A 26665-nucleotide genomic window follows, 5' to 3' on the forward strand; every position below is an offset into this window, starting at 1 on the left:
AATGCTGCATTCATGGTCACCGACTGAAGGGCCTTACGATGGACATTAGGTGGGACTGTGATACCTTATACTAGATCAAACCAGCAGAGCTACTTACATTTATAAATTGTGTACAGAGCTTTTGAAAACATACCATGTGTCCTGGAACAGGACTGTGTGTTGTCTCTATCTTCATGATACCAGTGCTCCTCAGCCTAGCTGTTGCAACAATGTTGCGACCGACCCATTGTGGGTTTCTTGGCTTCAGCCAGTTGCCTTGGTAACCCCTCTGCCTTTTTACCAGGATGGACTGCTTTCCCTCCCCCTCCCAGGTCCCTGTTAATTTCCCATCAGCCCAGACCAGTATTTCCAGTATTTCCCACCCCTACTCATCGATCAGGGTGTGCTTGGGCCAGAACACCAGGTCTGTGTGGGTACATCATGTCACTTGTGCACTTGAAGAGACCTCTGAGGTTTTGAAATCTCTGTACACCATCATTTCATGTATGAAGTCAACTAAAAGTTATTACAACCGACAACAAACCTATACTTAGTCTGTATCAATACGGCTACTAGCACTTTCAACTACAGTCTGGATAGACCCATTCTTTTTTTTTTTTAACTTTTTTTTTATTGATTTTATTTTACAAGGTAAAGCATCACTTTTTACACATTGTTGTCCAAACATTTTGTCTGCTGTTGGTGACGCAGCACCTTGTGTCCTTCTCTAAGGACGAACAGGGATAGACATACTGACAAAAACACAAGGGAAAACAACACCTAGGGGGAGAGGGGGGGGGGGTGGGGGGCGTAATGTCCATAGCGTCTTGACCTGGCTTCGTTAACCCGATTCCCGGGTGTCTATTATGTCTAATGTTAATGGGTATAACTCCCGCTATCTCTCTGACAGCCCGTCACGGTCCTCTTAGTCCAGGTCAGGGACGACTCACCTAAATCTAGCAATGCCATATGGTAGCAACGTTCACCCCTTGAATATCAGACTGCGCTAGCCAAGGCAGCCAGACCTTTTGGAAATTTGGGCCAGTGTCGTTAACCAAACTCGTTAACTTTTCCATCTGGCATATAAACCAAATTCGATTGCGAATTTTTTCAATAGAAGGGATCGTGTTCTGTTTCCACAACGCTGCGGTCTCGCACCTCATCGCTGTAGCAAAATGAGCTATCAATTTGTTATTATCTCTGGATACGTCCTTTGGTGGGATAGACCCATTCTTACTGTATCGTCTTCGTTTCCAAGAAGGATTTATTAAAATAAACCTGATTTTGTACAACATGAACATTTGTTTTTCATTTCATTATAGGTTAGGATCAATAATATATTCTCCTGTACTGTTATGAATACTTTTCCCCCCATTAAGATGAATGAGAACATTTTGTGTTGTAGGATGATACCTGTAACCAATGTTGCAGTTCTGAGGTTAGAACAGATAGGGTATTGGATGTGGGAAGGTACTTATAAAACAGGTGGGAGAAGTTACTGCTCTTAAAAGTGGGAGAACTTATTGAATAAGTATCACAGCCACCTGCTTCACCGTCTCAGTCAACTTTTCTCTTTACTATATGCAACATTTAACAATGTTCATTTTTCTGACATGTTAAAAAAATTTTTTACATGGAATGACGGCATTAAATAAGTAATGAAGAGCAATGCCCAGGCGATTACAAAAATATATATATACTAGCTGAGAGACCCGGCGTTGCCCGGGATGTAATTTTGGGGGGGCGTACGACAGGGTTAGGCTTCCCCCCCCCCCCCCTTGACAGCTAGGTGGGTGACTGAGTTGACTGAGTGTGTGGGTGACTGGGTGGGTGTGTGACACTTGACTGAGTGGGTGGGTGACTTTGGGTCGGTTTGACTTTGGGTCGGTGGGTGGGTGACTTTGGGTCGGTGGGTGGGTGACTTTGGGTCGGTTTGACTTTGGGTCGGTGGGTGTGTGACTTTGGGTCGGTGGGTATGTGACTTTGGGTCGGTGGGTGGGTGACTTTGGGTCGGTTTGACTTTGGGTCGGTGGGTGGGTGACTTTGGGTCGGTGGGTGACTTTGGGTCGGTGGTTGGGTGGGTGAGTTGGGTCGGTGGGTGGGTGGGTGGGTGAGTGGGAGACTGACTGGGTGGGTGAGTGACTGACTGGGTGGGTGGGTGAGTGGGTGACTGACTGGGTGGGTGAGTGGGTGACTGACTGGGTGGGTGAGTGGGTGACTGACTGGGTGGGTGAGTGAGTGACTGACTGGGTGGGTGAGTGGGTGACTGACTGGGTGGGTGAGTGGGTGACTGACTGGGTGGTTGAGTGGGTGACTGACTGGGTGGGTGAGTGGGTGACTGACTGGGTGGGTGAGTGGGTGACTGACTGGGTGGGTGAGTGGGTGACTGACTGACTGAATGGGTGGGTGACTGGGTGACTGACTGAATGGGTGACTGGGTGACTGAATGGGTGGGTGACTGGGTGACTGAGTGGGTGGGTGACTGAGTGGGTGGGTGACTGGGTGAAAGTGGGTGACTGGGTGAAAGTGACTGGGTGGGTGACTGGGTGAGTGTGTGGGTGGGTGACTGAGTGGGTGACTGGGTGGGTGTGTGGGTGGGTGACTGAGTGAGTGAGTGGGTGACTGAGTGAGTGGGTGACTGAGTGAGTGGGTGACTGAGTGAGTGGGTGGGTGACTAAGTGAGTGGGTGGGTGACTAAGTGAGTGGGTGACTGAGTGGGTGGGTGACTGAGTGGGTGGGTGACTGAGTGGGTGGGTGACTGAGTGGGTGGGTGAAAGTGACTGGGTGGGTGTGTGGGTGACTGGGTGACAGTGCGTGGGTGGGAGACGGTGTGTGACTTACCTTGACCCCGTGGCATCTGGCTGGGGCAGGAGGTGAGTACGGGAAGCTGGGGGGGGGGGGGGGCAAGAGTGGCAGGAGTCCCGCGCCACGCTTCCCCTCTCCGGTAGCGGCGCACGTGATGGGGAGAGCAGGAGGCCCGGCCCGCGCTTCCCCTCTCCGGTAGCGGCGCACGTGATGGGGAGAGCAGGAGGCCCGGCCCGCGCTTCCCCTCTCCGGTAGCGGCGCACGTGATGGGGAGTCCCGCGCCGCGCTTCCCCTCTCCGGTAGCGTCACACGTGATGGGGAGTCCCGCACCGCGCTTCCCCTCTCCGGTAGCGGCGCACGTGATGGGGAGAGCAGGAGGCCCGGCCCGCGCTTCCCCTCTCCGGTAGCGGCGCACGTGATGGGGAGTCCCGCGCCGCGCTTCCCCTCTCCGGTAGCGTCACACGTGATGGGGAGTCCCGCGCCGCGCTTCCCCTCTCCGGTAGCGTCACACGTGATGGGGAGTCCCGCACCGCGCTTCCCCTCTCCGGTAGCGGCGCACGTGATGGGGAGAGCAGGAGGCCCGGGCCGCGCTTCCCCTCTCCGGGAGCGGCGCACGTGAGGGGGAGAGCAGGAGGGCCGCGCCGCGAGGGGGAAGGAGCCTGGAGTTTGCTGCTGAGCAGCAGGGCCGCGCTTCCTGCGCGGCGCACGGTGAGGGTGATGGTGCGGCTGGGGATGTTGCGGAGCGTGGGGATTTGGGTGAGGTGGGGAGGGGGGAGAGAGTGAGGGGCACCGGGAGAGGAGGGGCACCGGGAGAGGAGGGGGGGGGTGTGGAAGGTGAGCTGCGGTCCAACTGACGGGGGAGAGTGTGTGTCCCTGTGTGTGTGTGTGTGTGTGTGTGTGTCCCTGTGTGTGTGTCCTTTGGCCGTCACTCCGCCTCAGGCCAATGAGAGGTGTGCGGGGGCGGCCCAAGGGACCAATGAGATTTCCCCTAGGGACACCGGACATCCAGGCAGGCAGGCAGGCAGGCAGGCATGCATGCATGCAGTGCTTTCACTAATATAGTATAAGATTTTTTTTAATTTTTTTTTAAATATACCAATATTTCACCACAGTGGATTTCATACCTCTCCTCAGGAGGTTTAGTAATACCCAGGTAATTAACAGGTGAGACGGCAATTAGTTTACAAATTATTGAGGTACTGGATTGACTAATGCCAAAAAAGTGATGCTTGTTAAAGACAGGAGCACCCCCCTCCCCCAAAAAAGGCAACTAAAGATGTCCATCAAATAGAAAGGGGGGGGGGGGGGTGAACTAACTAAAAATAAGCAAGTATTTCACTGGAAAGGCTTGTTTTACACCCATCAAAACCTAGTGCACTCTATATTAAGCTGACCTAATACACCCAAACCTGTTTACTTCATAACATAACATTTATTTTGGTAATAGTATGTGTATGATGTTTATATAACAGCAGCACATATTGCATATCATAATGTATATGTGATTACTATATACCTCTAGACTGAAAGCCTAAACAATTACATACACACTAAAATTATATCTAACAAAATAATTGTATATCATTTTAATTTGTTCTTTAGCTGTAGAGTATTGCTATGCTCTGCCCCCTTAAATGGAGGCGTGTTTTTACACACACACACAAAATTAATCTTAATATATAAATTTGACATTTGTATGGTTGGTGCTAGATGCGATGAATCGGATTGGTCCTCAGCCTCTGGCCAATCAGATTGGTGGCTCTATGACGTCACCCAACTGCCACTCTCTTCCCTCTCGGTCTCTCTCTCTCTCGGTCTCTCTCTCTCTCTCCACCCAGCTCATCTCCCCGCCGGCTTCCCCCCCCCATCACACTCACCCGCGGACCCTGCACCGGCTCCCGGACGGAGGGGAGGTGCGGCCCTCCTGCCCCAGCCGCCAACTTCAGACTCCTCCCCCCTCGCTCCCAACCAGCTCCCGGACGGAGGGAAAGCGAGGCGCAGCCCTCCTACCCCAGCCGCCAACTTCAGGCTCCTCCCCCCTCGCTCCCAACCGGCTCCCGACACTCCCTGTAGCCCTGCACTCTCCCTTAACTTGCTGCCTTCAAAAAACACATGGCCGGACGGACCACACTCCCTGTAGCCGCGCAGATTCACACACACCACCGCCATACGCAGCAGTAGCCGCGGATGGTTGCTTTACACGCCGCCGTAGCCTGCACACACGGCCGGCCCACACTCCCTAATCGCATTCACCAAAATTACCATTAAAAAAATGGCGTGCGGCCCTACGCACTCTTAATTGCGATTACAAAATGGCCGCCCGTACCTTCACATATTCATTATATTGTGTTGTATATTGTGGAGCTAGCAAGTTATAATAGAGGGATTCATTTTAATAGCAGGAAGCATATAACATGGACTTAGGGACACAAACATATAAACCAGGGAAGGGGTACTGCAGGAGTAAAAACAGTGGGGGGGGGGAGACATGCAGGGGGGGGGAGAAGAGATGCAGGGGGGGGAGAGATAACACACCCACTCACTCACCCACCCAGTCACTCACTCACCCACCCAGTCACTCACTCACCCACCCAGACACTCACCCAGTCACTCACCTACCCAGTCACTCACCCACCCACCCAGTCACTCACCCACCCACCAAGTCACTCACCCAGTCACTCACCCACCCACTGAGCTCTGAAGGGGGGGAATTGGACATGTGAGGGGGGGGGGGGGGCGGCCGGAGCTGTGAACGGGGGGGGGGGGGGGACCCAGCTGTTAACACGGGGGGCCACATTCATGTGCAAGGGGGCCCCGATTGCTGTTAACGGGGGAGAAAGGGGAAGGGGGGGGAGAGAGGGCAATGGAGAGAGAAAGATGCGAATGGAGGGAATGCCGGGTATATCAGCTAGTAATATATATATAGGGAGGAATAGAGCCCCCAGCCTCCTCCTATCACTCCTGGTACAACTGGGATTGCCAAACGCAGAGGAGGCAGAAATGCACACACATCACAGGACGGCTACCACATCATTGGGGGCGTCAATACAGGGCTAGTTAGAATTGAAAATGTTTGGTGGCCAAGGAAACCAGTTAAAGGTTATTATGTTGTCAAAGTGCGAAGGGGTCCTTGGTTTTAAAGCAGGACAGGAGTGCTGAAATGTATGGGGTCAGTGATCCAAGGAGCTCATTTTAACCTTCGATGCAGAAGAGCTCAAAATGTTGGTTGACATTCTAACAGCACAACAACGTGTGATCCATAAAGTCTATAACACTGGAAATGAGGGTCCTGTCCATCCCCCCAAAGGCTACATGAGAGCCCCTCAATAACTACACAATACATTTCTGCCACAGTTTGCAGGAGAGAGCTACCTTCCAATGACAAAGTACACAGGAGACCCCCATGGAATAGAAAGTTGAATGACATATAGCATTTTCCAGCATCTCCCAGGCAGGAATCTCACCAGTCAGAGACCTGATAAACTTTCTAGTTACCCAAACTTCAAGCAAAATAATAACCAAACAACTCTCCGAGTGGTGACTGAGGGCGATCCACGTGCGGTATACCGGGGCAAAGCTGCACTATACCGGGGCAAAGCTGCACTATACCGGGGCAAAGCTGCACTATACCGGGGGCAAAGCTGCACTATACCGGGGCAAAGCTGCACTATACCGGGGGCAAAGCTGCACTATACCGGGGGCAAAGCTGCACTATACCGGGGGCAAAGCTGCACTATACCGGGGGCAAAGCTGCACTATACCGGGGGCAAAGCTGCACTATACCGGGGGCAAAGCTGCACTATACCGGGGGCAAAGCTGCACTATACCGGGGCAAAGCTGCACTATACCGGGGGCAAAGCTGCACTATACCGGGGGCAAAGCTGCACTATACCGGGGGCAAAGCTGCACTATACCGGGGCAAAGCTGCACTATACCGGGGGCAAAGCTGCACTATACCGGGGCAAAGCTGCACTATACCGGGGGCAAAGCTGCACTACACCGGGGGCAAAGCTGCACTATACCGGGGCAAAGCTGCACTATACCAGCGGCAAAGCTGCACTATACCGGGGGGCAAAGCTGCACTATACCGGGGGCAAAGCTGCACTATACCGGGGGCAAAGCTGCACTATACCGGGGCAAAGCTGCACTATAACGGGGCAAAGCTGCACTATACCAGCGGCAAAGCTGCACTATACCGGGGGCAGAGCTGCACTATACCGGGGCAAAGCTGCACTATACCGGGGGCAAAGCTGCACTATACCGGGGGCAAAGCTGCACTATACCGGGGGCAAAGCTGCACTATACCGGGGCAAAGCTGCACTATACCGGGGGCAAAGCTGCACTATACCGGGGGCAGAGCTGCACTATACCGGGGGCAGAGCTGCACTATACCGGGGGCAAAGCTGCACTATACCGGGGCAAAGCTGCACTATACCGGGGGCAAAGCTGCACTATACCGGGGGCAAAGCTGCACTATACCGGGGGCAAAGCTGCACTATACCGGGGCAAAGCTGCACTATACCGGGGGCAAAGCTGCACTATACCGGGGGCAAAGCTGCACTATACCAGCGGCAAAGCTGCACTATACCGGGGCAAAGCTGCACTATACCGGGGGCAAAGCTGCACTATACCGGGGGCAAAGCTGCACTATACCGGGGGCAAAGCTGCACTATACCGGGGGCAAAGCTGCACTATACCAGCGGCAAAGCTGCACTATACCGGGGCAAAGCTGCACTATACCGGGGGCAAAGCTGCACTATACCGGGGGCAAAGCTGCACTATACCGGGGCAAAGCTGCACTATACCGGGGGAAAAGCTGCAGTATGCCAGGGGGAAAACTGCACTATACCAGGGGCAAAGCTGCACTATACCAGGGGCAAAACTGCACTATACCAGGGGCAAAGCTGCACTATACCAGGGGCAAAGCTGCACTATACCGGGGGCAAAGCTGCACTATACCGGGGGGCAAAGCTGCACTATACCGGGGGGCAAAGCTGCACTATACCGGGGGCAAAGCTGCACTATACCGGGGGCACAGTTGCAGGACTCCTAGATTATTCTCTTATGCTCCTTTTCTCTCTCCCCCCCCCCTCCTCTCTCGCTACTGTATATACCTCCCTCCTTTCTCTCCCTCCCTCCCTTCTCCTCTATCTACCCCCCTCCAGACGCCATCTCTCTCTCCCTCTCTCTGACACAAGTGAATGTGGAAGTGAAAGAGAAGGCGACATGTTAGCTGCTGATTGTACCCCCTGTGGTGGCAATGGCCAGGCCCCTCTGTGACCCTTCCTACAAGGGGGACCTGGAACCGGGGGGGGGGGGGGGGAGAGGAGTGGGGGCATTTGCGGTGTCTGCTCTGTGCAGGTAAAGAGGAGAGACAGAATACAAGAGGAAAGTGTTACACTTACCCTGAGGGAGAAGTGAGGGGGTCCCTGCTCCTTCTCCGGGGGCAGGGAGAAGTGAGGGGGTCCCTGCTCCTTCTCCGGGGGCAGGGAGAAGTGAGGGGGTCCCTGCTCCTTCTCCGGGGGCAGGGAGAAGTGAGGGGGTCCCTGCTCCTTCTCCGGGGGCAGGGAGAGGGCACAGGTCGCAGGGTCTCTTATCTCTCTGTGCTTCTCTGTGCTTCTCTGTGTCCCTGGCAGGCAGGAAGAAGGGAATGAGGCAGGGCTGCCGTGAATGCATGTAACCCAGCTCCTCCTAACCCTGCTCTCTGTGTCTGTGAAAGAGAGAGGGGGAAACACAGAGAGAGAGAGAGAGAGAAACACCCACCCAGCCAGCAGCCCTTTATCTATCTTTTGTTTTCTTACTTCCTCCCTTCCTCCATCCACCAAGTTTTCTTTCTCTCTCTACCAAAGACTGGGGATTTTTTCCCTTTGAAACTCTGCTGAGCTCATTAAAAGCAGAAGCTTTTTATTCTGCCCTTTCTCTTCCTCCTTTCTCTTCCTCCTTTCTCTTCCTCCTTTCTCTTCCTCCTTTTTTTTAGATCTCTTTTTTTTTTTTGCACTTGGTGTTTCTGTTAAAAATAAAGTCTCTTTTTTTTTTCCTTCTTTAAAGCGCCACAGAAGATCATCTTAGGGACAGAGCAATATTTCCTAACCCTAAGAACTGAAAGGGTTACAGGGGGTCACCTTACTAGCTGATATGAAGATCAGTTTTCTGGAATACCTTCTCTATCAAACCTAAATTCACAATCTGATTTTATATTGACAGGTTCCAGATTCCCTTTGACAATTTTGTAAATACAGTTATCCTAATTGATGCCCTAGGGTTGTGGGAGAGCAGAGGCTGTGTTAGGACAATTGGAGGTCTCTTAAAGTATACCCCAGCTGAGTTAATTTAATTCCATTTTCTACATTGAGAGTGGAGAGTTTAAGATTTTTATTTTATTGAAATGAAATATAATATTGTGTTTAGTAATAACAAACAAAATACATGTATCTACATTCTTTACTCACCCACCTGGAAGGTGGCACATTTCCTTATTTAAATCTAATTTATTTCCTTTGATGTAGATCAAATCATTTCCTTAAATATACATTAATATTAATTTGCGTAGAGTTCTGACACCTTTTTCCATACAAATACACCTCTAGGGTGACCGCCTTGCTAGATGACATACAGTAAACATGATCTGTCTTGGTTCACAGATTTTCCCTATAGGAAGATGCATTCTACCTTACTGAGCAGGAGGGCAGCAGGCAGCCCCTGGAAAACCAGAGTCATGTGGTCACTTGACCAGCATCACATATCTGATATGTCTTGGAGTAAATGAGTCCATTCCATAGTTTAATAAGAAAGAAAGAAATCTACATTTATAGTCCCGCTGTAAACACTATGTCACATTTTTGTGGAGGGTTTTCTGGGCTACTAAGGTTTGAGGAAATGAATACTTGGTAAACTAGCTCAGTGGAAGTAGAAAGATAATACAGTGTCTATGATCTGGAGTCTTCTGTCATAAACATTTATTTCACCTTTCCGCACTTATGAAACCTCTGAAGCTGGTAGCACAAACAGAAAGGGAGTGTAATGACGAAACGTGGAGGATGCATCACATTTACCAGTGAACAGAATATACCCAAACATCATTTCCGAATGCTGTTTTTAAAGCAGCGTCCCAAGCATTTTTCCCATTTTTTGTATTCAGAATATTTCTTCTTGCTCTTTACAATGCTTTTTTATTTTTTAAATTGGATGCATCTATCAGGAGATATATGCGCTTTAAATAGTAGGTGTCCCGGAGGTTAAATGGGTCTGCCCCCAGAGCCCAGTGCAGTCTAAGGCTGAGTCCAGGGTCAGCGCTTAGGCGCTGACCCGTGCTGAGGCGCGCTGACGCTTGTCAGTGAGCCCCTGCAGCCGCAATGAGAGCGGCTTTAGCAGGGGCGTGCGGAGGCGTAGCTGCTAAAAAAAATTCGTTTGAGCGCTCACGGGAGCGCAGGGCCGGTCACGTGAGTGGTTCGCCCAATGAGGGCGAACCAGCTCCGTGACGTCACTGGCCCGCCCCGGACGGCGCGGGAACTAAGGCCAGGGAAAGCACCCGCTTTCCCTCAGCGCGCCTCCGCACGGCTGCAGTCACCATGGACTCAGCCTAAAGGTTACCATGGTTATTTCAATCGTGATTTTGAACACTAAAAAAACATTCTTTGTTTTAAAAGGAGCAGGACATGGGCGTGTGTCACAGTTCTAACATTATGTGAGTTGAACTCATATTGATTTCGGGGGGGGGAGGGGTGCTGTTTAACTGTTACGGGGTCCATCAAGTATTGCGGTGAGGTTAATGTCAAAGAAACAAGGTCAGGAATAACTTTACTGTCCCATTTTGCAAGGCAGCTCCTCAATGTGTTCCTGGCCTCTGGCACCACAGGGGTTAAGAATACATAGATCGTAGCTGTGCCCTCATTATCTACCACACCAGTGTATGCTAATGTTGTTATTTTACTCTTATTGTACCCCTCCTTTGTACTGCACAGCAAAATATGTTGGTGCTTTATATAAAAATAATTTGTGCACTGTAGAAGCTATAACAAATGTAATTTGAAATGATTGAGATGTCTTCATTTGAAGTCAGGGGGCAGTTATCCTTAATTTGTGATGTAATTTATGAGACTGGAACGCTGAAATGGATTAAGGTTCATTACTTATGTGTACGACTTCTTCAATAGCAAAACCAGTCCATTTCCTCACTGGTTGTATTGTATGTGTTTATTTATATAGCGCCAAAAGTGTACTCAGCGCTTCACAAAGAATACAGTACAGGGAATTATAATAATACATTAAGTGCAGCAAAATCAGACAATGGGAAAGGAAATCCCTGCCCCGAAGAGCTTACAATCAGAGAGATATGATGGGAGATTTACAGAGACAGCAGGTGAGGGAATAAGTGCTGTAGATGGCTGTGCTTGGGCACAATGGGTGGTGGGAGTGACTGTGAGTGTGGGACAATAGCCATGAGTGCAGGCTATTGGGATGCTTGATTTGTGGGGCAAGTTTTAAGGTAAAAGGATTAAATCAGTTGGTTCCATCTAGACTATTGGTTCAATAAGAAAAGGGAATGGAGGAGTGTGTTGTGTCAGTAATTCAGACACTAGAGAGATAAGCAACGAATCTCCATACATTTTAGCCTTCCACTCTCATATAATATCACAGATCAGAGCTGGCAACATGTGCGACGAGAGAAGAAGAAAATCTCAATAGTTTTATTTTAGGTCTAACATATAGTTTTACCAGTGTAGAAATACAAATAAACAGCACATTGAGATATATATATTTTTAAAAGCTACTTTTTTGTGCTGGGTTGGTATGATATATTGAGGGGCTCGATTTGCTTCAGTTAAACTCATTGCATATTTACAACACAAATACAATGAATGCCATTTGTAAGAGCCAGTAAAAAGTATTGCTTTCCTAGCTCACCTAAAGAGTTCAGGTGACGTAAAGGTGGGGTATATCTTTTCCAATTGTCCGTGCTTTTTTAAAGAGCCTTCTCCCTTAGAACCAGAGTGAACTCCTGGCAGTAACGTGCTGCCTCTTGGTTCCTGATATCTTTGGGGGGCGAGATACATATTATAAAACATGTTTGAATGTCTAATTTCCAATGGTACTGAAGGAGGGGGTATTTATCTTGTTCCCTGAATCCCAACATTAATATAATCTGATTTATGTACACTTCCTCCCTGTCAGAGGACCAGTGCAAAGAAGGGAAGGCCGGTAGAAAATCAACAATTCAGCAAAAGAAGGATGCCTAAAATGTGCTTATTGCACAGCGGCTTCTTTAACTGTTATATAGTTATTAGAAGAAGAACAGGTTTGGTGACGGCTTGATTGTGATAAATGCATCTGCCTATAATTATAGCTAAGGACAATTATACAATAATGTCATTCTATTCACTTAAAATTACTCTATATACAAACGTAGTTTTCACTACACTGGAAAATCTAAAAACAGATAAAATTAAGGATAACAAAAATTTGTATCGCTTTTCTGAGGAATCTGTGATAGCCAAGTACAAATGAACAGCGCTCTGGCGCCAATCAGCATCACAGACGTTTATTTAATTGACAATTAACCCCTTTAGTTCCGGCGGCATTACGAGCCCATTGTTAAGAAAGATTAAAAGATAAATTCCCTCTTACAAAAAATATCCAAAAAATCAAGATGATGTTTCACCAACTTCATAGTTACACTTTCAATTTCTTAGTGATTTGCGGACATTTACCTGTGTTATTCGAGCATTAGTAACAATACACTTCTACACAGTCAGTAAGCAGGTAAGTAAAATATAATAATAAATATAATATTCCTAAAGTTACAGACTGGGGATGTGTTTGCAAAGGATTGTTATTTGGGAAAAAATAATAATTGTACAGTAAACTCAGACAATATGAGTTGTGCTCAGAATCTCTCCTCTCCCCTTCTCCCCCTCTCCCCCTAGTGATTTATCCTTTCCCTCTCCCCCTCTCCCCCTAGTGATTTATCCTTTCCCTCTCCCCCTCTCCCCCTCTCCCCCTCTCCCCCTAGTGATTTATCCTTTCCCTCTCCCCCTAGTGATTTATCCTTTCCTTCTCCCCCTCTCCCCTTCGTGATTTATCCTTTCCCTCTCCCCCTCTCCCCCTCTCCCCCTAGTGATTTATCCTTTCCCTCTCCCCCTCTCCCCTTCTCCCCCTCTCCCCCTCTCCCCCTCTCCTCCTAGTGATTTATCCTTTCCCTCACCCCCTCTCCCCCTAGTGATTTATCCTTTCCCTCTCCCCCTCTCCCCTTCTCCCCCTCGTGATTTATCCTTTCCCTCTCCCCCTCTCCCCCTAGTGATTTATCCTTTCCCTCTCCCCCTCTCCCCTTCTCCCCCTCGTGATTTATCCTTTCCCTCTCCCCCTCTCCCCCTAGTGATTTATCCTTTCCCTCTCCCCCTCTCCCCTTCTCCCCCTCTCCCCCTAGTGATTTATCCTTTCCCTCTCCCCCTCTCCCCCTAGTGATTTATCCTTTCCCTCTCCCCCTCTCCCCCTCGTAATTTATCCTTTTCCTCTCCCCCTCGTGATTTATCCTTTCCCTCTCCCCCTCGTGATTTATCCTTTCTCTCTCCCCCTCTCCCCCTAGTGATTTATCCTTTCCCGGTGAACATAGCAATTCCCATTAATATATACGTTTTAGGACCACATTGGCTGCATTATTTCATTGTTATTATGGGCGATAAAGTTCCCCTAAAGAATTCCTTAAAAGAAAGAAGACTAACAAGTGACAGAAAGTGACATACACACACGTGATTTCTCTGTACCCTGACCTCTGTTTTCACAACATGACAACTTTTAATGGTGTGACAGCTTTAACTATCAGAGACCTACAATTCACATATTACATTGGACTAAAATGAATAACATTAAGCAGTGTATACCTGCTACATCCAATCAGATAACACCTGAACACAAATTACTCTGGTATACTTTGACATGACCAGGTGTGATGATCAAACAAGCAGATCACAAAATAAATGTACATCATACAAACATGCAGGAAAGAACATTTAATAAGAGATGCTTCTGTTGTATTTCTATTGTCTAATATATCTTCATTCTAGAATAGTCTGTGTTCAGAACTTCGGATGTAAAATAACAATTAGCAGTTATATAATTCGTTATAATTCAGTGTTCCTAAAACAGAAACAATTAGCAATATAAAGCTTAAAGCAAATATCCTTCATACATTATATGTAAATCATTCAGGAAGCAGCTAGTACAGAAATAAAAATAGTCCTTGTTGTCTCATTTTTATTTAATTTCAATAGTAAGAAGCAATTAAAGGTTTTGGAAGATCCTTTCAGTTAACCATATTCAGGGTTGCAGAAATTCATCAATTTAATGTGTTTCTATGTTGTTTATTAGAAATATACAGCAACAGCCCCCTGGGCCATGGCTCGTCCAATTAATCGTGAAAAGGTGAGTCAGTCACATAACACAGAAAGACAGGTGAGAAATGACTGCAGAGTAAGTGCTATATGACAATGTCTGTACCCTCATTACGTTAAGTAGTAGCCCGTTATTACAGCTTTATCATAACTTTTTTTATATAATTAGGCCACTGGTTAATGTGCTATGAAGCCCCTCGCCATGCGGGGGAATATTTTTAACTTATTCATTTTTGAATAGAAGTGAATTCTTCTCCAGAAGTAGGAAAATAACCCCACTGACTAGTGAGTAATACTAATAATAACTTTATTTAGATAGCGCTTTTCTCCCAATGGGACTCCAAGCGCTTCACAGTTCCAAAAAGGAAAAAAATAAAACATTTAAGCTTATAAAAGAGACCAAACACAAGGAAAGATGCAATACAGGATGGGACGGTACTGTAGCTATTAAATACCGGATAGGCTGTGGTTCATTAATAAAAGGCCTGGGTAACAGGTAGGTTGTGAGCCTGTTTTTATAGACTCCCAGAGAGGGGCCTCTTGGGCTGTACGAGGCAGGCTGTTCTAGAGAGTGGGAGCAGCGTGGCTAACAGCTCGAGCCCCAAAGGAAGTCACGGAGATTCTGGGGACTGTTAGGAGTCCTTCACCTGCAGATGGAAGTAAGCGAATGGGAGTGTAGAACTAGAAGCTATCTCAGATAGGCAGGACCCTGGTCATGTAGTGCTAAGCCAATCTTAAATTAAATTCACCATTTATTTATGCATTTATGCAGTCAGTGCAGAGAACAAGTGTAATGTATCAAGAACAAGTCTGGTTAGTTAAGAACCTGACCGCAGCATTCTGCATTCTGCACAAGCTGCAGGCGGTGCAGCTCTTTTTCCGGAAGACCCAGGTAGAGTGCACTGCAGTAGTCCATTCGTGAGGACACAAAGGTATGGACAAGCATAGTAAGATCCTCTGGGGTTATCAAGTGCTCTTGTTCTTTAGGTGGATAAATGAAGATTTGATCACAGCTGACACCTGATGTTTAAGGGTCAAGGGTCAAGTCATAGTCAAGGACAACACCAAGTTTCCAAACACAGAATCTGTGCAACTGGAAACCCCCAGGCTTAATGCCAGTTGGTAGACCTTGCTGTAGTCTTGTTGTCTTCCGACAGTGAGCATCCACCACTAGCACTTCTGTCTTATCAGGATTCAACCTCAACTGGCACTCACCCACTCAAGGAGCTCAGAAAAAAACCGTCTATTGATGATTGATAATGGGTCCTTAGTACCCGGTGTAAAGGATACGTTTGTGAGGATTCAGGAATCGTGCCGCCTATGGCGCGCTCCCGCCGGCCACATACGGGACTACCTCCCGGGAAACATCCGCAGGCCGCACGCATGCACAGGTGACGTCACCAGGTACTGTGGGGGTAGGTCCCGCCTACGGATTGTGTCGTGCGTCAACAGAATGCGCAAGTGACGCGTGTGCAGCACGCCTAAGCTCCGTGGAAACACTGATCACCCACCTGTCTCCTGCACCGCTCTAGCCAATCATGGCTTCTGCTGAGGCCGCGCCTCCGCTCCGTCCCCGTCTCATTGGCTACTCAGGCCTATATATGCTCAGCAGTGCCACTGGCACTTTGGCTGAGCATAGATCCATGTATCATTGTGTTTCACCTCTCCTTTGCCTCGCAGTCTTGCCTTGTCTTGTCTTGCTGTATCTTGCTTCATGTATCTACCCGGCTTTATCCTTGGACTCCGCACCTCTGGCTTACTGACCCCGGCTTACCTCTGACCCTCTGCAACTCTCCAACCCTGACCTCGGCACTCGGACAACAACTATTCTACTATCTCCAATCCCGACCTTGGTTAATAGTACCTTCTACAATCCGGACCTCTCCTACTCTGACCTCGGCAAGTATTACGACAGCTCTGACCTCTCCAACCCCGACCCGGCTACCTCGATCAACCCACTCTCCAGATGTGCCCCCCGTGGCTGTGGGTGGCGTTACTACCAATTCCCACCTCAGTCCCGGAGTCCCGCCTTGTTTGTCGTGAGCACAGCGTTACAAAGTTAAGTTGAGTGTCATCTGTATAGCATTGATAACCCAGGTCATTCTGTCTGATTATGTCACCTAGTGGCAGCATGTACACTGCTAACAACATAAGAGATAGGATAGAACCCTGTTGCATTCCACATGACCGGGGCTTTGGTGCAGAGGATTATACTCCTTAAGATACTCACTGTGACCTGCCAGTGAGAAAGGATATAAACCAGCTGAGAACAGTGCAACCCAGTCCACAGAAATCCTTCAGGCGCTCTATTAAGATCCCATGGTCCCCAGTATCAAATGCTGCAGAGAGGTCAAGGAGTACTAAGATCGAACAGTCACCTCTGTCTCTCGCCACCAGGAGACAATGTAGTACACAAACCAGGACTGTTTTAGTATTATGCCGTCTTCTGATTCCTGACTGGAATGTGTATAAATATCATTGGTAGATAGACGTTTTCAGTTGGGTTGCAAACACACTCCCAATAACCTTCCCTAGGAAAGGAAGGTTTGGGTCAAAGGGAGTTCTACAGCAGGAGTGAATCCCAGTGGCCGGAACAGCAGGCAGTAAGTGAAGGCGTAGTCAGGATCACAGGCAGAGCAGCGAGGAAGCAGGAACAGGATAGGAACACAGGGACAGGACAAGGGCACGGGGACAGGACTAGGACAAGGGCACAGCAACAGCAGGGACCAAGCAGGTGCAGGAGGAATCAGTATAAACAGGCATCTGGCTGCAGGACAGCAAGCTTATAAAGGCTGTTATAGAGGATAAGATTACAGACAGAGGAACCGCAGAGGGGGATCTCAGCAAGGTCAGGATTCAGCAGCACTCCCGGTGGATGTGCATTGGTACTGCAGACCAGGATGTCAGGAAGAACGTGACAAGATACGGGCTTGTAATTAGCCATGCAATCAGGGTCTACTGAAGGATTTTTAAGAAGAGGTCTGATGACTGTTTCCTTCAGCGGTTCTGGAAAGATCCCCATCTACAAAGAGTACAGGACTATTTTGGTAAACACTGAGCCGATTACATAAAAACAGCCTAAGAGAAGGCGTATTGGGACGGAGTCCAAATTAAAGGTAGTGGGACACAAACCCTGGATTGTTTGCATAATGTCTCTTACATCCAGATGGTCAAAGCTAGTCCATACACCCAGAGAAACTGCATTTTCATGCCAGAAACCTTGACACTTACTATTAGATAGCAGTCAGGCTCCCAGTCAGAGGCTATTTTATCAAAGGAGAAAAGAGCAAAAATCATCACAATGGGACTGAAAAGGCTTTACCAGAGTGCAAATATGCTGGTTTGCAGAGCCACTTCACGGTGCGGAAAAGCTGAGCTGATCTATTGATGGCTGCGATGATCTCACGTGACAGGAACTCTGACTTCTCACGAGTAATTGTGGACTGGTATTTCATGATGTGGTCAATCAGTTTCAGTTTGAACTCAACCATGTGAAACATCTGCCAGCGCCTTTCCAGCCTTGCATCCTTCTTCTTCAATTCCCATATAGAAATGGGCCTACTTAGAAAATCGGTCGACCACCACCAGAATAGTATTCCTACCTTTGGATACAGGTAGTTCTACGATGAAATCCAAGGACAGATGAGTCCATGGGCGATCCGGAATCGGGAGGGGTTGCAGCAAGCCAGGAGGCCTGTTAAGGGGAATTTTGTTCTGGGCACAAATAGTACATGGGGCGACGAATTCCTATGTCTTTACGCATGCATGGCCAACCGAAGGTCCGTTTCAGAAGTTCGATAGTTCTCCTCGTACCCGGATGTCCAGAGCTTTTAGAAGAATTACCTAATTTCAGTACCTTTCTGCGATATGTTGGAGTGGTGAAAAGGTGTCCCTCTGGAATATCGGACTGGCCTTGCGCCGATGTCTTCCAAAGAGTCAAAAGTATTGCCGGAGATTATACATGATGGTGAATTATGGTCTCCTCTCAATTCTCAGCCTTGTCTCCTACTAGAAATTGATGAGAGAGCGCTTCTGCCTTTACGTTTTTAGAACCTGGTAGATAGGAAATAATGAAATTAAAGCAAGAGAAGAAAAGGGACCATCGAGCATGTCGCGACCCTAAGCGGCGAGCGCCTTCGATGTAGAGAAGATTATTATGATCTGTCAGAATGGTAACCGAGTTTTCAGTGCCCTCGAGTAAGTGCCTCCATTCCTCCAAGGCTATTTTGATGGCCAACAGTTCATGATTGCCTACGTTGTAATTCTGTTTGGCAGACGAGAATTTTTGGAAAAGAACACACAAGGGTGCAATTTGGCTTGCGGATTATTCCTTTGTGATAACACTGCTCTGGCCCCGACATCAGAAGCATCCACATCAAGGGTAAAGAGTAATTCCGGATCGAAGTGTACGAGCACAGAAGCTGAGACAAAGGCATTTTTCAATTTCTCAAAAGCGTGGATGGCTGCAGGAAGCCACAGTGCCGGATCGGCTCCTTTCTGTGTCAATGCCGTAATGGGCGCTACTACGAAAGAGAAGTTCTGTATGAACCTACGATAATAATTGGCGAAGCCCAGGAACCGTTTTACGGCTTTCAGGGTTGTGGGACGAGGCCAATTCAACACCGCTTTAACTTTGGCTAGATCCATGGCCAGACCTGTGTCAGATGATGTAGTCCAGAAAGGATGTCGAGGTCTGATGAAATTGACACGTCTATAATTTTGCGAACAGGTGATTCTCCCATAGAGGTTGGAGTACCTGTTTGACTTAACTAGGATGTTCACGTACGGTTCTGGAAAGATCAGTATGTCATCTAGGTATACAATGACGTACTGGTCGAGAAGATCCCTAAAAACCTTGTTGATGAACTCCTGGAGTACAGCGGGAGCGTTACAAAGTCGAAATGGCATGACAGATATTCCTAATGTCCATCCCAAATATTGAACGCCGTTTTCCACTTATTCCCCCTGTCGGATTCTTACCAGATTGTAGGCTCCCCGTAAGTCCAATTTGGTAAAGATGGTGGAACCCTGAAGTCTGTCAAAGAGTTCAGTAATTAGAGGTAAAGGATACCGGTTCTTGATCGTGATTTTGTTCAATCCCCGATAATCAATGCAAGGTCATCCTTCTTCTTGACAAAGAAAAAACCGGCACCTGCCAGAGATGAGGACTTCCGGATGAAACCCCTCTGTAGGTTCTCCTGGATATACACCTTCATGGCTTTTGTCTCTAGGTGTGACAATGGATAAGAACATCCTCGCGGAGGCACGGAACTGGGTAATAGGTCGATAGGGCAATCGAATGACCGGTGGGGTGGCAGCCCCATGATTTAGCCTTGCTGAAAATGTCCTGAAATTCAGAATAAATCTTTGGCAGAAGATGAGTTACCTGTTCAGTTACGGAAACTCCGCATAGGGCTTTGGACAGTAGAGGGCAATTCTGGGAGCAGTAAGAACCCCATTGGAAAGGTTGCACCTCTGTCCAGTCTATCCGAGGGTTGTGGCGTTGGAGCCATGGGAGTTCCAGGATCACGTCGACAGTAAGTGTATGAATGACGTCTAATTGGATCCTCTCAGTGCGGAGCTCCCCTGTCTGTAATTGAAAAGGAATAGTTTAGAGAGAAATAAAAGCGGGTTGTATGGGTCGACCATCAATAGCATCCAGACCAACGGGGTGACTTCTGCGTACCAAAGGGATTTTGTTTTTCTCTGCAAATCCCTGGTCAATGAAATTCCCACCTAACCCAGAGCCCAGAAAGGCCCAAGGGGTGGCCTTGAAGGTGTCACCGGTTAGCGTGATGGGTATCAGGGGCCTGGTTGGCGTTTGAGGAGGAGAAGCAGATAATGTTCCCAGTAACGTTCTCCTGGCCCCTACTGGAATTTGACATTTCCCGACTTATGGGGACAAGTGAGTACCTGGTGCACAGCATTACCGCAACACACATCTGCGCTGTTTCTCACCGAACGACAATTTGTTGCCTGCAAGCTACATGGGTTCCTCCAGGTCCAGAAGCTTTTTTTAAGGGACCCTGCATAGTAGCTGTGGGAACACTGTGTACGTTGCTTGCGTCGAGTTCTCTCAGCGCTTCTCTCCTGTAGTCTTAGGTCCACCTGGATGCATAAGCTGATGAGCTCCTCAATCTCCGTAGGGCGTTCCTGTGTAGCGAGTTCATCTTTAAGGTCCTCGGAGAGGCCTTGCCAGAATGCCGCCGGCAATGCCTTGGTTATATGGAAGAGAGATAAAGCAGCTGTTACCTCCGGGTGTGTTGAACACTCTGTGGAACTCCCTGGTGAAGCGGGCTATGTCGTCTGTGAGGTCCGGCCTCTGTTCCCAGATGGCTGAAGCCCAAGCCAAGGCGTCGTCAACAAGCTGAGATATGATATAAGCCACCTTACACCACTGGGAAAGAAAACGAGATGGCATCAATTCGAACTGGATATCACATTGATTTAGAAACCCGCGTCAACCAAGCGGTTCGGTTGGGTGTAGGGAGTCGGGGTTCGGAGGCTCCGTACATGGGAGCAGCTGTGGGAGAAAGCACTGCTGAGGGCACAGGGACACATTTTGTCCGGTCAGCCATATCTTGTATTGTAAGTTGGAGTAGTTCTATACGCCGACTATTCAGGTCAAACTGTTTCTCCGTTTGTTTAAACATGTCAGAGTGCATGCGTAAAAGTTGATCCACTGCAGCGGGGTCCATATCTGTGGGGCTGAGCATACTGTAACGGGTGCTCCCCACAAACAGGACGGGACCGCGAGGCTGAGATGGGGATGTCAGAATACACCGACCTACAACCGCGTAACCGCGTCCGGTTTGCAGAGTCGTAGTCGTGTAGCTGTGTCAGGGTAGGAGAGGTTAGAATGGTCTTGATACTCGCCGTGGTCTGGGGTTGGAGAAGTCGGATAGTGTGTGGTACTCACCGTTGTCTGGGGTTGGAGAAGTCGGATGCTCGTTGTGCGTAGCCGGGGTCCAGGCGTAGAGAAAGTAGAAGTCCAATTGCAAGCTGAAGTCAGGGGTCAGCGAATGCGTAGATGGCTAGGGAGATCCAGATACAAGCCGAGGTCAAAACAGGAACAAGATAACAAGATAAGAGCAGGCAAGGTAACAGCAAGACAGCAGGGTGTTTTTGGGGCAAGCACTTCGTCACATACTGTAAACAGAGGTTTATGCTCAGCCAATTAGAGGAGGATTTGGTGAGCATAAATAGGGCTGGTAACCAATAGCAGGTTAGCACTAGGCTGCTAGGTAATGAATGGTAACCACCCCTTCAGCTGTTTTCAGTCCACCGATAGGCAGGGGCGGGGAGAAGAGCAGGTATAGCATAATTGCTGAGAGTAAGACTTCGGAGGGCTGTATGATGCCTGCGTGTAACTTGCGTGCGATGCACATCACCCGTGACATCATGGGGCGGAGCCGGGGTCCAATCCTCGCATCTATAAACCCTAATTTATAGCTATGACTCACTATACAAAGTTTCTGTTTTATAATTTAAACTTGGTTATAATCTTCATGCTGCTAAGGATAACCTCGTGGAATATACAGCGATTACTACTGCTTGCAATTACTACCGCTTGTTTCCCTAGCCAACTCTATCCTGTCTGCAGGCCATATCCCAAAGACCTGGAAAACTGCCAGAGTTGTCCTAATCTTCAAAAATGTGGACAAAAACACAGTCTCAAACTACAGGCCAATCTCTCTTCTCCAAATACTATCCAAAGTCATGAAAAAATGTGTTCACTCCCAATTAAGCAATTACTATAACAAGACAAATTTCCCTAGCCAATTCCAATCTGACTTTCACCCCAAACACTGCACCGTAACTACCCTCCTAAAAGTTTGCAATGAGATCCAGTGTGGAATGGAACGGGGACAACTCACTGGTGCAAAAGTCCTAGATTTTGCAAAGGCTTTTGATACTGTTGATCATGCTATCCTGTTTAACAAACTCCAGTGCTCTGGAATAGGGAAGCATGCTTTGAAATGGTCTCATTCCTACCTATCAGGTAGACCCCAACATATCTCTATCTCAGGCTCTAACTCAGACCCCTTGGCTCTGTTTGGGGCCCCTACTCTTCTCAGTGTTCATCAATGATCTTCCTACAGCTTGTAAGGAAACTTCAATACACATGTATGCAGAAGACACAATCTTATATGCACTCAGCCCTAGCCTCTGCGGCCTTGGACACGTACTTCGATTTGACTTTTTGAGACTTGAAAATTGGATTTCCCAAAACAAACTGTTTTTAAACACTGACAAGACTGTAACAATGGTATTTGGGACCAAGGCTAAATGTTTAAAGCTTCCAATGAATGAGCTCCAAACCAGACCACACTAGCCCCTGTTACTAGTTTTAAATACTTTGACTCCCATTTAATATTTGGGTTGCACATTGATACCCTGACATCCAAAACCTATGCCAAACGAGGTGTACTTTATAGCAGTAGTGCGCAAACTGGGGGGCTCACCCCCTTGGGGGGAGGGCGCAAGATTATTTAGGGGGGGCACAGGTTGCGTGCAGCGAAACCTGGGGGCGGGCAGAGCTGTGCACGGGCGGCCAAGCAGCTCAAGCCCTCTGCTGCCTGCTTCTCTGTGCTGCTGCTTCTCTGCTGCCTGCTTCTCTGTGCTGCTGCTTCTCTGCTGCCTGCTTCTCTGTGCTGCTGCTTCTCTGCTGCCTGCTTCTCTGTGCTGCTGCTTCTCTGCTGCCTGCTTCTTTGTGCTTGCTGCGGGGGCTTCCCTGCACAGAGACAACTCCTCCTGTCTGTGTGCAGTAGCTACGGGGATCAGAGCAGAAGCATGCTTGTACTTCCCTCTCCCCCCCCCCCCCCATCCCAGGTGAAACTGTGTGTTCTGTGTCTGTGTGTGTTGTGATATGAGTGTTTGTGTGTTGGTTGTGATTGTGTGTGTGTGTTGTGATTGTGTGTGTTGTCTGTGTTGGTTGTAATTGAGTGTGTGTGTTGTGTCTGTGTTGTGATTGAGTGTGTGTTGTGATTGAGTATGTGTGCTGTGTCGGTGTGTGGCGAAACCTGGTGTGTGCGGGCTGGCAGACACTGTGTGCGGGAGGGCGAAGAAGCTGTGCGCGAGCAGACAAGAAGATGTGCGCAGACGGCCGAACAGGATAGTGCAGGTGGCGGCCACGTGATGGTGTGTGCGCGCACGGGGGCTTCGGAGGTACGGGGGAGGAGCACACCCCAGCGCTGTGATCTCAAACGCCCCTCCTTACGGTGTCTGCCCTACAATAGCGCTGTGTTCCTGCTCTCCTCCGCTGGCAACCTGCTTCGCTGTAATCCTCTGCGAGGGAAAGGGTCGGCTGCCACTATATCAATCATACTATGAATATACAAAAATAATTTAAAAAAAAGTGAAAACACAACATTGAAAACAACGGGGGGTGGGGGTGCCCATAATACTGCAGGTAGGAGTTTGGATGACACTGGGGACAGCAAGCAAAGAACAGGGAGAATAAAAAGGCAAATGGGAGAAGGAAAAATAGGAGGGGAAGGGAAAAAAAGGGGGGGGGGTGAGGGAAGGGAGGTAGCAAAGAGGTGGATGAATTCCCCCCCCAAAAGGATTGCGTTTCTGCAAATACGCTCTCCCAAGCTTGGCGCTTGGGGAGACGAACAAAATTGACTTTAAAGCACGCTCAGCAGCAGTCAATGCACACACACAGCCACACGCACACACGCACACACACAGCCACACGCACACACACAGCCACACACAGAGCCCCGATCCACGCCCCTCGCTCGTGCTTGCAAAATTATGCAGGACACCCTGCGTTCATGCTTGGAGAGTTGGTGATGTCACCGCTCTCAGCAGCAGCGTGGACGTAGCATAATTTTGCAAGCGGAAGCTGTTGAAATGTATATATATTTGTAATTACATTGTATACCGTTTAATAAAGGTTTTTTTTTTCATGTGATTTTGATTACATCAGGCAGGGGGGCCCCGAGAAATTTCATGGATGAAAAGGGGGGCTCGGCATAAATAGCTTGCTAACCCCTGCTTTATAGGAACAAAACCTCCCTAAAGTCTGCTGGTCAGAAAGCGTATTGCACATCAGATGCTAATGCCAATTATAGACTATGGGGACATAGTATACGGCTCGGCACCCCAAACTCACCTTAGCAAACGTGACACCCACTACAACTCAATATGCCGTTTTGTTCCCCAATGCAACTACAACACACATCACTGGAGTCAGGGAGGAATGTATTTTCCCCTTATGAGATATCATTGGGTGATATGTCACTGGGGTTTTTTGTTTGCCTTCCTCTGGATCAATATATTGTAAGTATAGATTTAGGATCAATTATCTGTCGTCTAAATTTAGAATAGGTTGAACTTGATGGATGCATGCCTTTTTTCAACCTCATCTACTATGTAACTGTGAAATGCTCAAAGAACTTTCATATACTTTCTGGGCAAGCTACCCAGCTACCTGAACAAGCTCCTCACTCCTACCATATGCAGTACCTATCACCTGAGATCAGACTCCAAAAGACTGTTCATGGTCACAAGGCTCAACAAAGTATCCGGCCGTTCCTCCTTCTCCTACCGTGCACCCCAAAACTGGAACAATCTACCGGAGACTCTCACAGCCGCCACCAGTCTAAGTTCTTTCATAACTAAATCTGTCTCACATTTTAATCTGGTCTGTAACTGTTACATACGCCTATAACAGGGGTTGCGCGGAATCTAGGGGGTGCGCTGCCCAAAGGGGGTGCAAGATTTTCAAGGGGGAGGGGGGCGCGGCGGTTACAGAGACCCCACGCCCTTCCCGAAGGCATTTAAATTAAATGCCGAGGGAGGCATGAGGCCTCTGTAACATCCTTTACCTGCTGACAGCCTGGTCTTCGTCGACGCGTCGCCATGGTAACAGCGTCGACACCGCGGGGTCATGTGACGTTATGCGTTGCCATGGCAATGTGCGTATAATAACGCTGCGGTTCACGTGACGTCACATGACCCACGGCATCATTTGACGCTGGGTCGTTGGTGAGGGGGGTCACGAACACTGGGGCTGCGGGTCAGGGGGGGGTGCAGGTCAAAAGCTTTGCGCACCCCTGGCCTATAACATATATTATCTCTTACTGTGCATGCAATGTATTTATATATAATGTATAACCCTGCTCACTTAATGTAACTATGTATTTGTTATCATAACTCTGTGCCCAGGACATACCTGAAAACGAGAGGTAACTCTCAATGTATTACTTCCTGGTAAAACTTTTTATAAATAAATAAAATAAAACTTTTCTCTTTCATTGAATTCCCACGCCGATCTATCCTCCTGTTGCCCCTCCAATGCTGTTCTGCTGCCAGTCCAGTAGTTCTGGGGGCAGTCCTATGAACTGGGCTGGAGTAGCCCTATTGTCAAGGATAGAATAGGATCCTACTAGCACACACAGCAGCTCTTTTCAATGCACCTTTGTGTACAAGAACACTGTGGATGGAGCTGTGCTTTGGCTTTACAATGCACTTTCATGAGAGAAGATGCGAGCAGCCAGAGTCGCTGTCCGACGTCTCCTATTACAGTCATGAAGTTTCCGTTAATGATAGAAGTGTGTGTTGGGTATTTGGACAGTAGAAAGGCATTTTTGGCAATAAATTGGGGCTAGGAGAGACATTCTGCATCTCTTAGTGTCAATGTATGGAGTTGTATTTCCACATCAGCCTGAGATGGCAATCTGTGGAGAGTTAATGTTAATATAAGGATATGCACGTGCTGTATTCTAATTGGATGCGTCATATTTAGAGTCTCTGTGCAGGTTTTGGTTCCTTATTTTCACAAAAAAATATTGGTTAGACGGAGTTGACATAATAAATAATAATAAATTCATTCACTGTGACCAATGCCTTCAAATGAAGATGTCCAAGAATTTATCACGTGGTCTGAGCAGCCACAGCCGTCACTGGCGAGTGACCCGTTTACAGCCACAGCCGTCACTGACGAGTGACCCGTTTACTGCCACAGCCGTCACTGGCGAGTGACCCGTTTACAGCCACAGCCGTCACTGGCGAGTGACCCGTTTACAGCCACAGCCGTCACTGACGAGTGACCCGTTTACAGCCACAGCCGTCACTGACGAGTGACCCGTTTACTGCCACAGCCGTCACTGACGAGTGACCCGTTTACTGCCACAGCCGTCACTGGCGAGTGACCCGTTTACAGCCACAGCCGTCACTGACGAGTGACCCGTTTACTGCCACAGCCGTCACTGGCGAGTGACCCGTTTACAGCCACAGCCGTCACTGGCGAGTGACCAGTTTACTGCCACAGCCGTCACTGACGAGTGACCCGTTTACAGCCACAGCCGTCACTGACGAGTGACCCGTTTACTGCCACAGCCGTCACTGACGAGTGACCCGTTTACAGCCACAGCCGTCACTGACGAGTGACCCGTTTACTGCCACAGCCGTCACTGACGAGTGACCCGTTTACAGCCACAGCCGTCACTGACGAGTGACCCGTTTACTGCCACAGCCGTCACTGA

General features: G+C 48.5%; 1 protein-coding gene and 1 long non-coding RNA gene across 3 annotated transcripts in view; both read right to left on the reverse strand.

The window, feature by feature from the left end:
* The window catches only part of ZNF710 (zinc finger protein 710), a 40732-nt gene extending 32091 nt beyond the window's left edge, over positions 1-8641 (reverse strand). The window contains exon 1 of the mRNA XM_075575133.1: positions 8190-8641. The gene's annotated coding sequence lies outside the window, so the exon portion shown is untranslated. The remainder of the gene's footprint in view (positions 1-8189) is intronic.
* Positions 8642-14461: 5820 nt separating this feature from the next.
* Positions 14462-25492, reverse strand: LOC142468704 (uncharacterized). Of its 2 annotated transcripts, none has more exons than XR_012788854.1 (3): positions 25354-25492; positions 21091-21205; positions 14462-18224 (listed from the first exon to the last, which is right to left on the reverse strand). It is a non-coding gene; the product is annotated as an uncharacterized LOC142468704 (long non-coding RNA). The 2 variants fall into 2 exon arrangements; XR_012788853.1 differs by having other exon boundaries at positions 14462-20568.
* Positions 25493-26665: the final 1173 nt, after the last annotated feature.

Source organism: Ascaphus truei, chromosome 18, assembly GCF_040206685.1.
Source record: "Ascaphus truei isolate aAscTru1 chromosome 18, aAscTru1.hap1, whole genome shotgun sequence".
Taxonomy (NCBI): Eukaryota; Metazoa; Chordata; class Amphibia; order Anura; family Ascaphidae; genus Ascaphus; species Ascaphus truei.